Below are 13,342 nucleotides of genomic sequence, written 5' to 3' on the forward strand. Positions count from 1 at the left end.
GCAACGTTGTCCCAGGTAGAATTGTTTTGATGTACCATCTTCTTAATCATGCTCTTTAAAGTACAGTTCATTTGTTCCACTATCCCATTAGACTGAGGATGATATGCCATGTGGAATTTCTGAGTAATTCCAAACATTTTCATAACCATTTGCATTACCCTCCCAATAAAATGTGTGCCCTGATCTGATTCTATGCTCTCCGGTAACCCGCATCTTGTAAAAACCTGTTGCACCAAAATAGTAGAAGCTTTGGCTTTAGCAGTATTAGATCACACAGGAAATGATTCAATCTGGTTTGGCGTCAGTGATAACCAGGCCATACGTGTAAACCACCCCCGTCCCCTTCATCCCAGGCCCCTTGCATGGTGGTAGTGGACGAATGTAATCAATATGAAGATTAATCCAAGGTCCCTCTATAGGCTGAGTATGTCATAATCCCCCTTTGTTCATACCTAGCAGGATTGTTTGTGCACAAATCAAACCGTTTTCAACATAATGCCTCACATCATCACTGAGATTAGGCCACCAACGCAATCTCTTAATCCGTTCTACTTGGTATCAATGCCTTGATGACCATGTCCATCATGACATTGATAAATAATTTGATTCCTATGCTGCCTTGGTACTACATACTGCCCCTCTTTAAGAATTACCCTTTTCAGTTGTAATTTATCTTTCCATCTGTCATAAAGAGCTGGATACGTCCCTTGCTGTATTTATTTTAAATCAGCATCCCCACTCTGAGCCAATTTTAAATCTTCGATATTAGTCTGACTGATCAATCTGATCCACAACTGGAGGCTGCCAAAAATCTCCTGAATAAACCCCTTGTTTCGATAACTCACCAACTCTAACATTACCTCTTGATGAGGTTTTATGGTAGCCCTTAACGTTAATTTTGCCAAAATTCCTATCATTCACCTTCCAGAAAATAAATTTTAACAAGGCTGAAGGTGGTAATGGTTTTCCATCTGCAGACACAAAACCATGATTCTCCCATAGTGGCAGAAAATCTGTTAAATTATTAGTTATACATGTTATAAAAGTAAATGTCAACTAGAGATGGGAATATATCAGGATGGCTTACTATAGGCTATAGCTGCTAATTCCGCCATCTGGGCACTCATGTTACTGGGTAATTTTAAAGTCAATTGCAGGAGTATATTTCCCTGCTGATCCTCTACATATATTCCACAGCCAGTCAGACACCATCCACCACTCTTAAAGATCCATCAATACAAACATGTCGTAATTGCTGTACGTTCTCATCCTGCAGAACTAAAGGTCTTCCTGAAAGCCACCCCCCCCCCCCCCACTGTTGTTTTGGCACAAATGGTCCCTTGGGATCATTAGCTATCACTCTGGCATTCATGAGGATCACTCCACAATGAAGATTATTACTTAGAAAAGTGGGTGTTTTGGTACGTTTGACCTTGATATCCCTGCCTTGGAGCGAAAGACTAGACCATCTAACAAAAGCTGTAGAGCTGTGTGTTCTGTTAAAATTGTTAAGAGGTTAAAGCTAATTATATATGCAAAGAATTGTACTACCCAAAACACTGCTAAAAGATGCTATCACACACAATGAGTGTCTTGTTCCATTGGAATAAGGAATCAAGAGGCATTAGCCACAGGTCCCAGTCTGTTGTGTCTTGTAAAAGAACAACTGAGTGTTAAATAGGTTGCAGCCATTTACAGTGAAACAATAGATTAGGATCAGGTACAATAATGTTGGTGCTGAAACCAAAGCACATTTTAAATCAGATACTTTTGTGTGCTGCTCAGTCCACAGTCAAGGAACATTTTTGCATAGTAGCTCTGACAGTGGAGCAGCTTAAGCTGCAAACCTATCAACGTGATTTCTGCAGTATCCCACTAAACCAAGGAAAGATCAAAGTGCACCAACATCCCTCTAAGGAGGCAACTGTAAGATAGAGTCAATTCATGTTTTTTCAATTTCCCATTTACCTTGAAAGTAACAATGGTACGCAAATATCCACCCAAGATCGCATGATTTGAGCTTTCTTTTCAGCTTAAATTAGTGAGGAGAGTCAACAGTTCATCTAGACAACTGGAGGTGCTCTGATTTAGTTTCAGTTTGTAACAAAGATCATCAAGATGCTGAAGTAAACATTCAGGTCGTGAAAACTCCTCTAATCCTGGAGCCAACTGACGATGAAATATAGATGGAGAATTATGAAACCCCTGAGGTAAGCAAGTCCAAGAATATTGTTGGCCAGGAAACGTAAAAGCAAACTTAAACTGACAGTGCTGATTTATTGGAATAGACCAAAACCAATTATTTATATCCAGCATAGTAAAATACTTGGCCCACGAATTTGTTTTAAGAGTGTAACGACTACTGGCTATAGTTGGTGCTGTTAACAGAGTCATCTTGTTCAACATTCTATAATCGATTGTTAATCGCCAAGAAACATCAGGCTTTCGTACTGGCCAAATTGGAGGATTGTTACTAGAAGCCACTGGGTGCAGCACTCTCTGCTGTAGCAGACTATCAACCATCTTGGCAGCCTTACCCTCAGCCTGTTTAGGGAAAGTATATTGTTTCTGTGGTTTCGGATCAGGACTTCAACCACGGTTTCACCATCTATCCTTCCATAATCATGTTTGTGTTGCGCAAATCAAATCTTGTGTTTGACCATAATACTTTGTTTTTCAGGATCATTAAACATAGTCTCGGGATTAAACCAAATTTCACCCACAGTTCAAATTCTACCTGTGTAAGACCCTACAGCTCCTTCTGCTGAAGCTTTATATCAGCCATTTGTCAAATACAGCAGCCACCTGGATCAAAAAAAGGTTGACTTTGTCATTAAATCAGAGCCCAAAATGTGCTCCGTTGTCGAGGAAAGAGCTACTAAAGTATTTATTAGCCACAAGTAAGGCTTACATTAACACTGCAAGGAAGTTACTGTGAAGTAACTTCACACACTGATGCCTGTCCGGGTCAATGCACCTACCCAGCACACTTTTCAGAATGTGTGAGGAAACTGGAGCACCCCAAGGAAACCCATGGACACTGAGAGACACGAGGAGAATGTGCAAACTTCAGACAGACAGTGACCCAAGCCAAGAATTGAACTTGGGTTTCTGGTGCTGTGAGACAGCAGTGCTAACCCCTGTGTTATCGTGCCACCCTTGAAATTGCAATACTAAAATTGCAGGGTAGTATCAAATAACATGAGTCCCAGTTGAAATTCTAACAGCTCTGTAATAGTCCCTCTTATAAAATCGTACCTTTAGTATGCCAGAACAGTTCAATAATTTTGGATGTGTTAAGGTGTGTCCCATAGGAACTCAACGGGGCAGTCTCATGTCTCACCATCCACTAAGGGTTGTCCTACACCAACCCATTTTGTATTACGCATCTAAGTTAGAGAGGCCAGACTCCCATCATTGTCTTGTTTCATTGTAACAGGCAAAATGTCCTAATCGCCCACGATCAAAACAGCATATCTGACTAGTATCACCCACAGAACGGACCTTTACCATTGAACTCATATGGTGGAGCTCCCTGTGAGTAAACACCATTACCTCACCCTTTACCTTAATTTCTCATCCAAAGACAGAATTACAGACAAGGACAGTTTCACTGGCAACATTTTTCCTTTTGCTGCTTTATTTTTCTCCTCCTCCAAATCCCGTATTTCCTGCTCCCAAGCTAAGGTCATACACCTTATAGCCCATGCCTCATTATGTTTTACATCAGTTGGTTCAAAAAACACGCAAGTTTTCTGACTCCCCTCAGTAGCATGTAGTAACAAAGTCAGCACCCATTTTACAGTATTCTCTTATCTAAATGCAGTTTCTGTAATTTCCCGAAAACATTCTGAAAATGGATCCATAAGCGACTGGCAAAGGCTGTTGGATGTTCCCTTTTATGATGTCTACACCTTATCAGTCCTTCAACTGGATCACAATATTTTGTATCCAATTGCAGTTACAATTGCTTCCTTCATCTCCTCTAAAGTTTCTTCCCTAACATTTTGAGGATCAGACAATGCAGATTGCGAAGAATAAAGAACATAAAAGCACAGGAACAGACCCTTCGGCCTGCCAAGCCTGTGCTGATCACGTTGTCCTATCTAGACCTGTATCCCTCTATTCCCCGCCTATTCATGCGTCTATCCAGATAAGTTTTAAATGTCGCTGCCTCAACCACCTCACTTGGCAGTATATTCCAAGCCCCCACCCCACCTGTACCTTGAATTTGTGCCCTTTTGTCATCGTCATTTCTGCCCTGGGAAAAAGCTTCCAACTGTTCACCTTATCTATGCCCCTCATAATTTTACAAACTCCTTAGCCTCCATTTTTCCAGGGGGAACAATCCCAGTTGCTTCAATCTCTCCTCATAGCCAATACATTCCATACCAGGCAACATTCTGGTAACCCTTTTCTGTACTCACTCCAAAGCCTCCACGTCCTGGCAGTATGGTGACCAGAATTGAACACAGTATTCCAAATGTGGCCTAACCAACATTTTATATAACTGTAACATTTTTTGCCAACTTTTATACTCAATACCTTGGCCAATGAAGGCAAGCATGCCATTTGCATTGCCGGACTCAGACACATTATACACAATTTTACTTGTTCTGCCTCATCCAACCCATGAAGCACAGCCTGTATCTAACACTTTCAAGGAAAGCAAATGGGTCTGTTGTTGACTCAAAAACAGTAACTTAATTATCTCAGCTAATTGTGCTACCATGAACAGAGTTGAATATGTAATTGTCTGACTCATTGATCCCACTTTGTTGAGTCATTACTGGGTGCATTGAAACAGGAAGTGGCTCTCAAGGTGCTGAAGGGTCTCGCTTCACAGAAAAGGGAGGCGGAGGTCCCCAATTTTCATTATGTTCTAAATACTGATTCTGAACACCCTATGAAATAATTCTGTAGTACAATCCAGTTAATTATAAGATGTCTCTAGATTGTTACAGATACAGCACCTTTTTTAAAATCATTTTTTTCAATCTCAGTCACCACTTTGGTTTGACCGCACACACAAGATCAAAGTGTGCTACCAGTTTGCTAACAGCTATCAGATTTCAGTATCGTCAAAATGATAAAAGAATCAAAATTACCTCAGACCACTGAGGCCATAACATGGATATGAAATTCAAAAATGCCAATTTTTTTTATGTGATCGTCTGAGTTGAATCAAAACCACCCACTTGCAGAGTTAAGATTCGGCTCAATATCTAAAAATGGAGACTTTCACGCAATTTGCAAAACACAGAGTTCCACCATGGCCATAACAAAAGTCCAACTTTTGCAATTGATGAGATTGGTTCACCTCAAAAAGTCCAACTTATTGCTATCAATATCATAAATTGAAAACATCGCAGCTTGAATACAAGGATGGAGCACAGAAACATTGGGCTAAAATGTCTTGGCCACCTGCAATAGATGAGTGGAACCATAAACTAGGGGACCATTCCATCACTGGATTTCCTGATCCTACCCCCATCATGATTTTATGAGTGGTGGGGGAGAAACCAGGTAGGCCACTCACTCATGGCCCAAAAGAGTCAAGTAACCACTCCATTATTTTCAGTTAACAGATCTCAGGAGAGGCCTGCACCCAGTATATCACCTGGTATCAAGCCCAGCAGATTAAACCCTGTGGATTGCTGGTCAGAGAAAGGTTTAGAAGGCGGGAGCTCCTTCCCAGGCCTCCTGTGCCAATCAAAGATGTCATTCTATCGTTTTGACTTTTTGGATCTATGCTGCCTCCTGCCATGTCCAACAACCCCCATTCTGCCTCTGAGATCTCAAACTTCCCTGGGTTTGGGGTCATCCATGATGATTCTTCTTGGAATGCTTGAAAAACTGGCAATGGCCACCTATCTTAGAATGGCATAAATTGCTGGACTTCAATTGGCCATTAAACCTGTGGATTCTCGTCTCACATTAATTTAAGGCTATTGTCCAAAACATTAAAGTGGGGTGTGCCAGTAGTGGAGAAGAGTTAATGGATCTTTTGTTTATTTAGGTTCTCTTGGAATTTCAGACTAAGTGTACAGAGTCATGTGGTTAATGGGAGATGCTAAGCTTGAAGAAAAGTAGTTTTCAATTCCATTTTAAAATACAAGCAGTTGTTGCCTGGGTTGCCTGAAGAAAACAGTGTCTCTCTGTCTCTCTCTCCAAAGGCTTTCTGAAAGTACCAAAGTCTAATAACCTGAGTCACAACAAGAATGCCTGTGTTTTGTTAACTAATTTTAAAGATGGGTTAAGTCTTTAAGAGGGATATTGCTTGAATTGGAACTTATAGATTAGCAGTTAAGGCTTGTATCTTGTAATATTTAACTATTCAATTGTTAAAGGTTAAGCCAATTTATTTGTTACAGTTAACTGTGTTAAATAAAGTTGGTTTTGATAAAATCACCCTGGTTTATCAGTAGGGTTTAACAGTTTCAGACCATGACTCTCCATTTTGTTTTTTTCCCGAAGTCCTCTCCCACAGGGCTATCTGTAACTTGTTTTGCTTTCATAGAGCATTGACTCAGTCGTGTGAGGTCATCTATTTTGGATGAGGCGTGGTTAATCTGAATATTTTACAAATGATAATAACCTAAGAACAATAGGTGTCCACAGAGGTCTCGGACTGGATTTTCTGTCCCTGGCCTGGCGGGGTGTTTTGCAAAGGTCATTGGCTGGTGGCGGGATCAGAAGATCCAACTGATGTGAACGGCTTTTTCCATGACTTGCCCCTTCCATCACTGTCGAATGTGCCAAGGGGGCTTGGCAGAAGTGCAGTCAGAAATGGCCAGAAAATTTTGGCCCAAGTGTCTGTGTACGTAGATTCCTAAAGTGAAGTGAAACACAAAATATAGTCAAACAGGTCAATGGAGTGTTAGCCATTATAATTGGAAGGCCAGAATGTAATGGGGAAATTTTGCTACAGCAAATACAAACCTTTGGTTAAATCATGGCAGGAGAGGAAATGGTGGCTAATGTTGACAATTCTAGGCACTGCACCTTAGAAAGGATGCATTGACCTTAAAAAGAATGCAACTCAGATTCACCAAAATGTTTCCAGGGCTCCAAATCTTAGATTATGAGTACAGTGGTTAGCACTACTGCTTCACAGCTCCAGGGACCTGGGTTCGATTCCCAGCTTGGGTCACTGTCTGTGTGGAGTTTGCACATTCTCCTCGTGTCTGTCTGCGTGAGTTTCCTCCCACAGTCCAAAGCCCAACCAAATGCATGTTAGGTTGACTGGCCATGTTAAAAAAAATTGCCCTTTGTGTCTGGAGATGCGTAGGTTAGAGGGATCAGTGGATAAATATGTTGGCATATCAGGGTAGGGCCTGTGTGGGATTGTAGTTGGTGCAGACTTGATGGGCTGAATGGCCTATTTCTGTGCTGATTTAAGATTACATAAACAGGACTGTATTCCTTAGAATAAAGACTTATTTTCAGGGGTTCAAAAGGAATTGATAGAATAGATTGAATCGGTGTCCAGTGTTAATGGAATCTTAAGCAAGGTGACATAACGTTAAAATCAGAGGCGGGCCATTTAGTCAAGATGTTAGGAAACAGTGCAAAGAACAGTAGTGTGTGAAACTCTTCCATAAAAAGTGTAGATGCCAGCTTAGTTAAAACCTGAGGCTTATAACTTTTGTTACGCAAGGATCTTAAAGGAATAGGGAACCAAGATGAATGGATGTAGTAAAAATCAAGATCAGTCAGGATCTGGTTGAATGGCAGAACAGAATCAATGGGACAAACGGCCTTCCAAATTCCTATTTATGAAATATATTTCTTATAAAGCTTGCCACTCAATTGCTGCGAGAATTTACAAATTACAATTCTTGCATTTCTACATTTCCCATCTTGTCTCTGACTTAATGACAAGAATTTGCACTGTGCTGTATTTTGCTGCCTTTTCAACCACCCAAAATGAATGCAGATCACAGGCCATTTCACATAGTTCTTCTGAGGATATCGTAGGCAATTTATCTTTTCATTTAACTTCTACCCAGTGCAACATCCATACAACACTCTTGCAAATTAATATAAATGTAAACTGTAACAATTGTACTGCTGCTGTCCAAAACATGGGATGAAACTTTCAACCTCCTGCTACATATGCAACTTGAACTTTCTTCAAGTTCACAAGAAGCATTTTCACTCAGCCAGTATCTGACTTCTGGATTTCCCAATGAATTAGCACAAGTGTTTGCGATGGTGACCCACGTGAGTCACTTTGAGCTGGACTATTTAAAGGGAAGTTCAAATCTGATATTTGAAGAATTATGCAGATGGGTAAATAGAGGAGGAAATTGCAATAATGGAATCCAAGTCATGACAAAGCTTTCCCTCAATTCACAAATGCCTCCCTAAATCTGATGCTATGAGCTATAGGAGCCAGTATGGAGATACTCTTCTCTGCCATAGAAAAAAAGCCTGCACCAGAGAACATCAATATATGGAGATGCTGTGAAGGTTAGCAACGGAGTGTGGAATCACCCTCCTTGATACAATGACCAAATAAGGGCAGATTCCCTGCTCATTTCTTCACACCTCATGGTCCTGCATGTTTCCTTCTGCTGCTCTTAGGAGCCTCCTGTTTTCAACTTCAATGAGAATAACCTAACAGGTAAACAGTACCAGGTGATTTCCCACTGTCTTCCACATGTGTGCTCTGTCTGGTGGTGTCCCATTCCCTTGCTGCCTATGCTATGCAGACTTTACCTGCTGTGTAATCACCTCACTGTGTACAATAGTCACAAAGATCTCAGCCTTGTCAATGGTCAACAGTGACTCCAACCACTGCTCCAGAACCAAACCTGGGATTTCAAGTCTTTTCAGTTGGAAACACTTTCTGCACACATGGTTGCCCTGGACATTAGAAGTTTCTCTGACTTCCCACATCACACAAAGGAATATTTCATGCGGTCAAGCTTTCCGAAAATGTCTCCGCTTTGGATTACTCCCTTTTCTTTCTCTGGTTTAAAATAAATCATTTGGGGTCATGGTTCGCTTCTTATATTTTAAGACTAGACAGTAGAAATATGCGCCAGCTCCTACTTACCAAGGCCACTGCTCCTTTCACGCTGACTCCCAGTCCCACTTGATGAACTTGTGTTTTCCCTGTGATGTCACTCTTGGATGTTTTCAAAAATCAGCTCTCTCATGCAGCATTTTAACTCCTGGTCTCCAGTTCACCTCTTCCCATATAGCAAACTAACAGCCAGAAAATTCTGAAGTAAGGTAAATAAAGAAAGGATTGTTCCTTTCCTTCTTCTCTGAACTCCCTTATTCACAAACTCCAACTAAAACTTTAATGCAGTCAAAAGCAGCACTCTACTGCAGACAAGGTAGCACCAAAGAAGGCCTGTTTTTATGTTGTCTGCTTCAAGCTTCTGAAAATAAGTTTTTGTCAGTTATCGAATTAACTGGCTGCAGTGCCAAGCAGAGCCCGTAAACTCCTGAGTTAAAGCTAGACTAAATCTCATCTGCAGCTTTTAGTTAATTGCAAAATTAAGAAAAATACTGGTTTTAAAATAGAAATGCACTCTTAAATTAAAATCTTAAAACTACCTCAGCCACTAAACACCATTGTAGGCACTCTAATGCAACCCAAAGAACAACTCAAGTGCATGACCAATATCCAATGTCATACTTATCCCTCCTGTTTTCCTCAGCAAATATCAGTCCTCTGTTCAGAACATTCCATTCTCGCATCCATGGGTCTCTTTCCCTCCCTCCAAGACAAGAAACCACAGAACATCAGGGAAAGGCAGAGAAGTGGAGGGGGCTCTCCAACCATGTCAGTGCTGACAACTGCAGAACAGGAGAGGTTAGAGACAAGCTGAGTCTTAGCATGTCAGTCCATCAGAGATGAAGAGAAGAATTCTTCCAAATACCTTGTCCAGGATTACATTATACAGCTACATAAAGAAGATATGGATTTATATAGTGCCTTTTACAGCTGCCAAATGTCCCAAAGCACCTTAGAGCCAATGAAACACTTTTGAAATTGAGTCACTATTATAGGAAATGCAGCAGCCAAGGTGAACACAGCAAACTCCCACTAACAGTGATGTCACAATGGCCAGATAATCTGTTTTTGTGTTATTGATTGCAGGGTATTACTTAGGACACTGGATAATGCCACTGCTCTTCTCAAAAAGAGTGCCATGGAATATTTTACTTCACGTGGCGGACAAGTCCTCACTTTAATGTCTCATCTGAAAGATGGTACCTACAACAGTGCAGCATTCACAATACTGCACTGGAACTTCAGCCTTGATTTTTGAGCTCAAGTCGTGGGACTTAAACCCACACATTTGTGACTCAAAGATGTTAACGACACTCAATGCTCATTCATTTTGATCTGATGACTTTAACCAGTGAAAAATTAACTCACACAAAATGCTCACATCTTTTAACCTTGAAAGTTCTTATTTAGGTCTTTATCTCCCACAGGTAGTGGTGCAGGAGGACAAAATCTCTTCAGTGGTGCTCACTCACCAGAGATAGGATGTCAACAGTGGAGAGCTCCATTGGAAGGTTGAAGCACTGCTCAACTACAGGATGGAGGTGGTGGACCATTGGGCTGTTGATAAGTAGGATAATTCTGGAACAGTAGCAAAAAATGGGAGCTATTGGCTGGCTGGCTTTCCAGCAACATTGTGCATGAGGAGTTATATTAGAGCATAAATTTCCATCATGCCACAGGCCCTTGTGATGATGTATTTATCCAATGAAAAAATGGCCACCTGCATGGAGCTTCAAATTCAACAGTCTTATGAATACATGCAGGTCTTCATCAATGGCTTACACGTTCTGAATCTTGTTTTAAAGAGGATTGATTGACTCCTTGTCTTGGCTCTTCATTATGCTATTGATGAGCAACTAAGTGCCCTTCAAGCTTATTGCTGGTAAAGAAAAGTGCTTGCGCCATGAGAGGGAAGATGGAGAAAAGAGATAGACAATGAAATGGGGACTCTACTCAAAACATTATCACATCTCACCTGTTTCCCACCCTTACCCCTACCAACAATCCCTCGCAGTGTTCCATACACTGCCTTGTGTCCAAGTGGATGATTCTGCCACTGCACAAGTAGAAATGGAGCAGCCTTTAGTGGGGTCCTCATTCTCTCCAAAATGCAGAGGGCGTTGATGAACTTTATTTGTTAGTGTCACAAGTAGGCTTACATTAGCACCACAATGAAGTTATTGTGAAAATCCCCTAGTCGCCATAATCCAGCGCCACAAGCCAGGAACTGAATGCGCGTCCCTGGCATTGGTGTGGCAGCAGTGCTAATCACAGTGCCAAGAACATCTGAGCAGTCACAGCACAGATCTGTACAGCATGCAGCTCTCCCTCTACCGAAGCCACAAGAGTTGCATCACAAAGATCAGTTGGTAAAGAAAATGTAAAGATATATAGTTGCATAAAGGTATTCACATGGATGTGTAAAATAATGCTAGATTGTTAGGTTTCTGTTTGTATTTTGAATCACTTAAAAACTATTTCACACCTGAGCTAATTTGCCTGTTATTTGACAAGTGTCTTTCTTGCAATAAATGACAAGACAAAGCTTAAAGATTGAGTAATGTTTGTGTGATAGGGATTGTAAGGTTTATAATTACTTTTACTTCAAGCTACCAGTACTCAGACTTCAAACTTCTTACTGGAAGAAACATCTTGGGATGAAGATTTCAGGGTAACATTTTCTCCAACATCAAAAATTGTTAGAAGCAAACATAAGCATACTTTTAGAGTTGCCAACTATGAGTAAGTGAAATGTATTCCTGGAGGTTTCATCACATGACTTGCCCCAGCCATTAGTCAGCCAACGCATTCATTCTTGTGATGTACTGCCTTCCTACACCACTTAGAAATCACTAATTGCCCAATTGGATGATACTTGCTTGTCAGTCAAATAACTTCCCCCTTCCCCCACCTCTAATTTTCAATATTTCTATATCTGGTAAAGAGTAATGCTCAAAGAAAATTATTTTTAATGTCCCTGAGATTTTGATCCAGGGTTGCCCACAATAGTGTCTTGGAGATTGATTTTCAATTCCCGAAGACTCAGCTAATCCAGCAGGGTTAACAATCCTACATATATTGATTCCAGCCTTCTTCTGTCTTGTAAGATAATGGTTGATGCCATGGTGGTCAACATTGTGTTAAACATTGCCTGCTGTGGCTCAGGAGTCTTACTTTAGCATGGCACTGCCACATTTATTGCAGAGGAAGACAGTGGACTGAGAAGCTATTGTCCGTGTTTGTTGAGCCTTCCCCTTGGCCAGCTGAGCTTTTGGATTCTGCTCACTTCTTCCAATGCTCTTCCAATCAATTAGCATTCAGAAGTCATGGTCATCAGTGATTATCTCCTATTTGTCAGCATCAATGTCACCACCTTGTAACTTGTTTGCATGTAATATTGTAGCAGAGGTATGGAAATCCTGAGATTGTGACCCAGTGGTCAATTCACTGTATATATGGTCTTTGGATATATGGCCATCATACATCCGATGATAAAGGCTGACCCAGCATAGCCATTTTGGGTTTATGTACAAATGTAATCGCAGAGTGATCAGTTCCACTTTATTTGAGACTGCTCAAGTTGCCTAGCTCACTACAGCAGAAGAGTGCCAGACTTCTTGAAAAATCAGTTTTCTAGCATCCTTTCAAATGTGTATGCTCCCCAAGTCCAAAGAGGTGTGGGTTAGGTTGATTGGCTATGCTAAATTGACCCTAGTGTCAGGGTGATTAGCAGAGTAAATATGTAGGATTACGGGAATAGGGCCTGGGTGGGATTGTAGTCGTTGCAGACTCGATGGACCAAATAGCCTCCTTCTGCACTGTAGTGATTCTAAGGCAGGCTAGCCTTTGTCCCCAGTTAGGAGCTCTCGCTCTAAATGGTCAGTGGACTCTGAGGTTACTTCCATGATGTCCGAGAAGTTTGTGGAATTTGCAGAAGCTTGTTCATTTGTGAAGGTGGGAGATTTTTTTTCTCCAGAAGTCTTTATGCTCATCTCGGTCATGATGTGGAGATGCTGGCGTTGGATTGGGGTAAGCACAGTAAGAAGTCTCACAACACCAGGTTAAAGTCCAACAGGTTTATGTGGTAGCACAAGCCACAAGCTTTTGGAGCACCGTCCCTTCATCAGGTGACTGGGAGTTGTGTTCATAAACAGGGCATATGTAGACACAAGCTTAATTTACAAGATAATGGTTGGAATGTGAGATAAGGGTTGGAAGACTCGCATTCCAACCATTATCTTGTGACTTGTGCAACCAAATAAACCTGTTGGACTTTAACCTAGTGTTGTGAGACTCTTTACCAGCTCA

The 13,342-nt window shown here is 41.1% G+C and overlaps 1 long non-coding RNA gene across 1 annotated transcript in view; it reads left to right on the forward strand.

Moving 5' to 3' along the window:
* LOC145355325 (uncharacterized) overlaps positions 1–11,585 on the forward strand; it is a 30,810-nt gene extending 19,225 nt beyond the window's left edge. Inside the window, exon 2 of the long non-coding RNA XR_013888956.1 lies at positions 10,462–11,585. This is a non-coding gene — a long non-coding RNA (uncharacterized LOC145355325). The remainder of the gene's footprint in view (positions 1–10,461) is intronic.
* The last annotated feature ends 1,757 nt before the right edge of the window (positions 11,586–13,342 follow it).

The sequence above is a fragment of the Carcharhinus amblyrhynchos genome, chromosome 19 (assembly GCF_965287045.1).
Source record: "Carcharhinus amblyrhynchos chromosome 19, sCarAmb.v2.hapA, whole genome shotgun sequence".
NCBI lineage: Eukaryota > Metazoa > Chordata > Chondrichthyes > Carcharhiniformes > Carcharhinidae > Carcharhinus > Carcharhinus amblyrhynchos.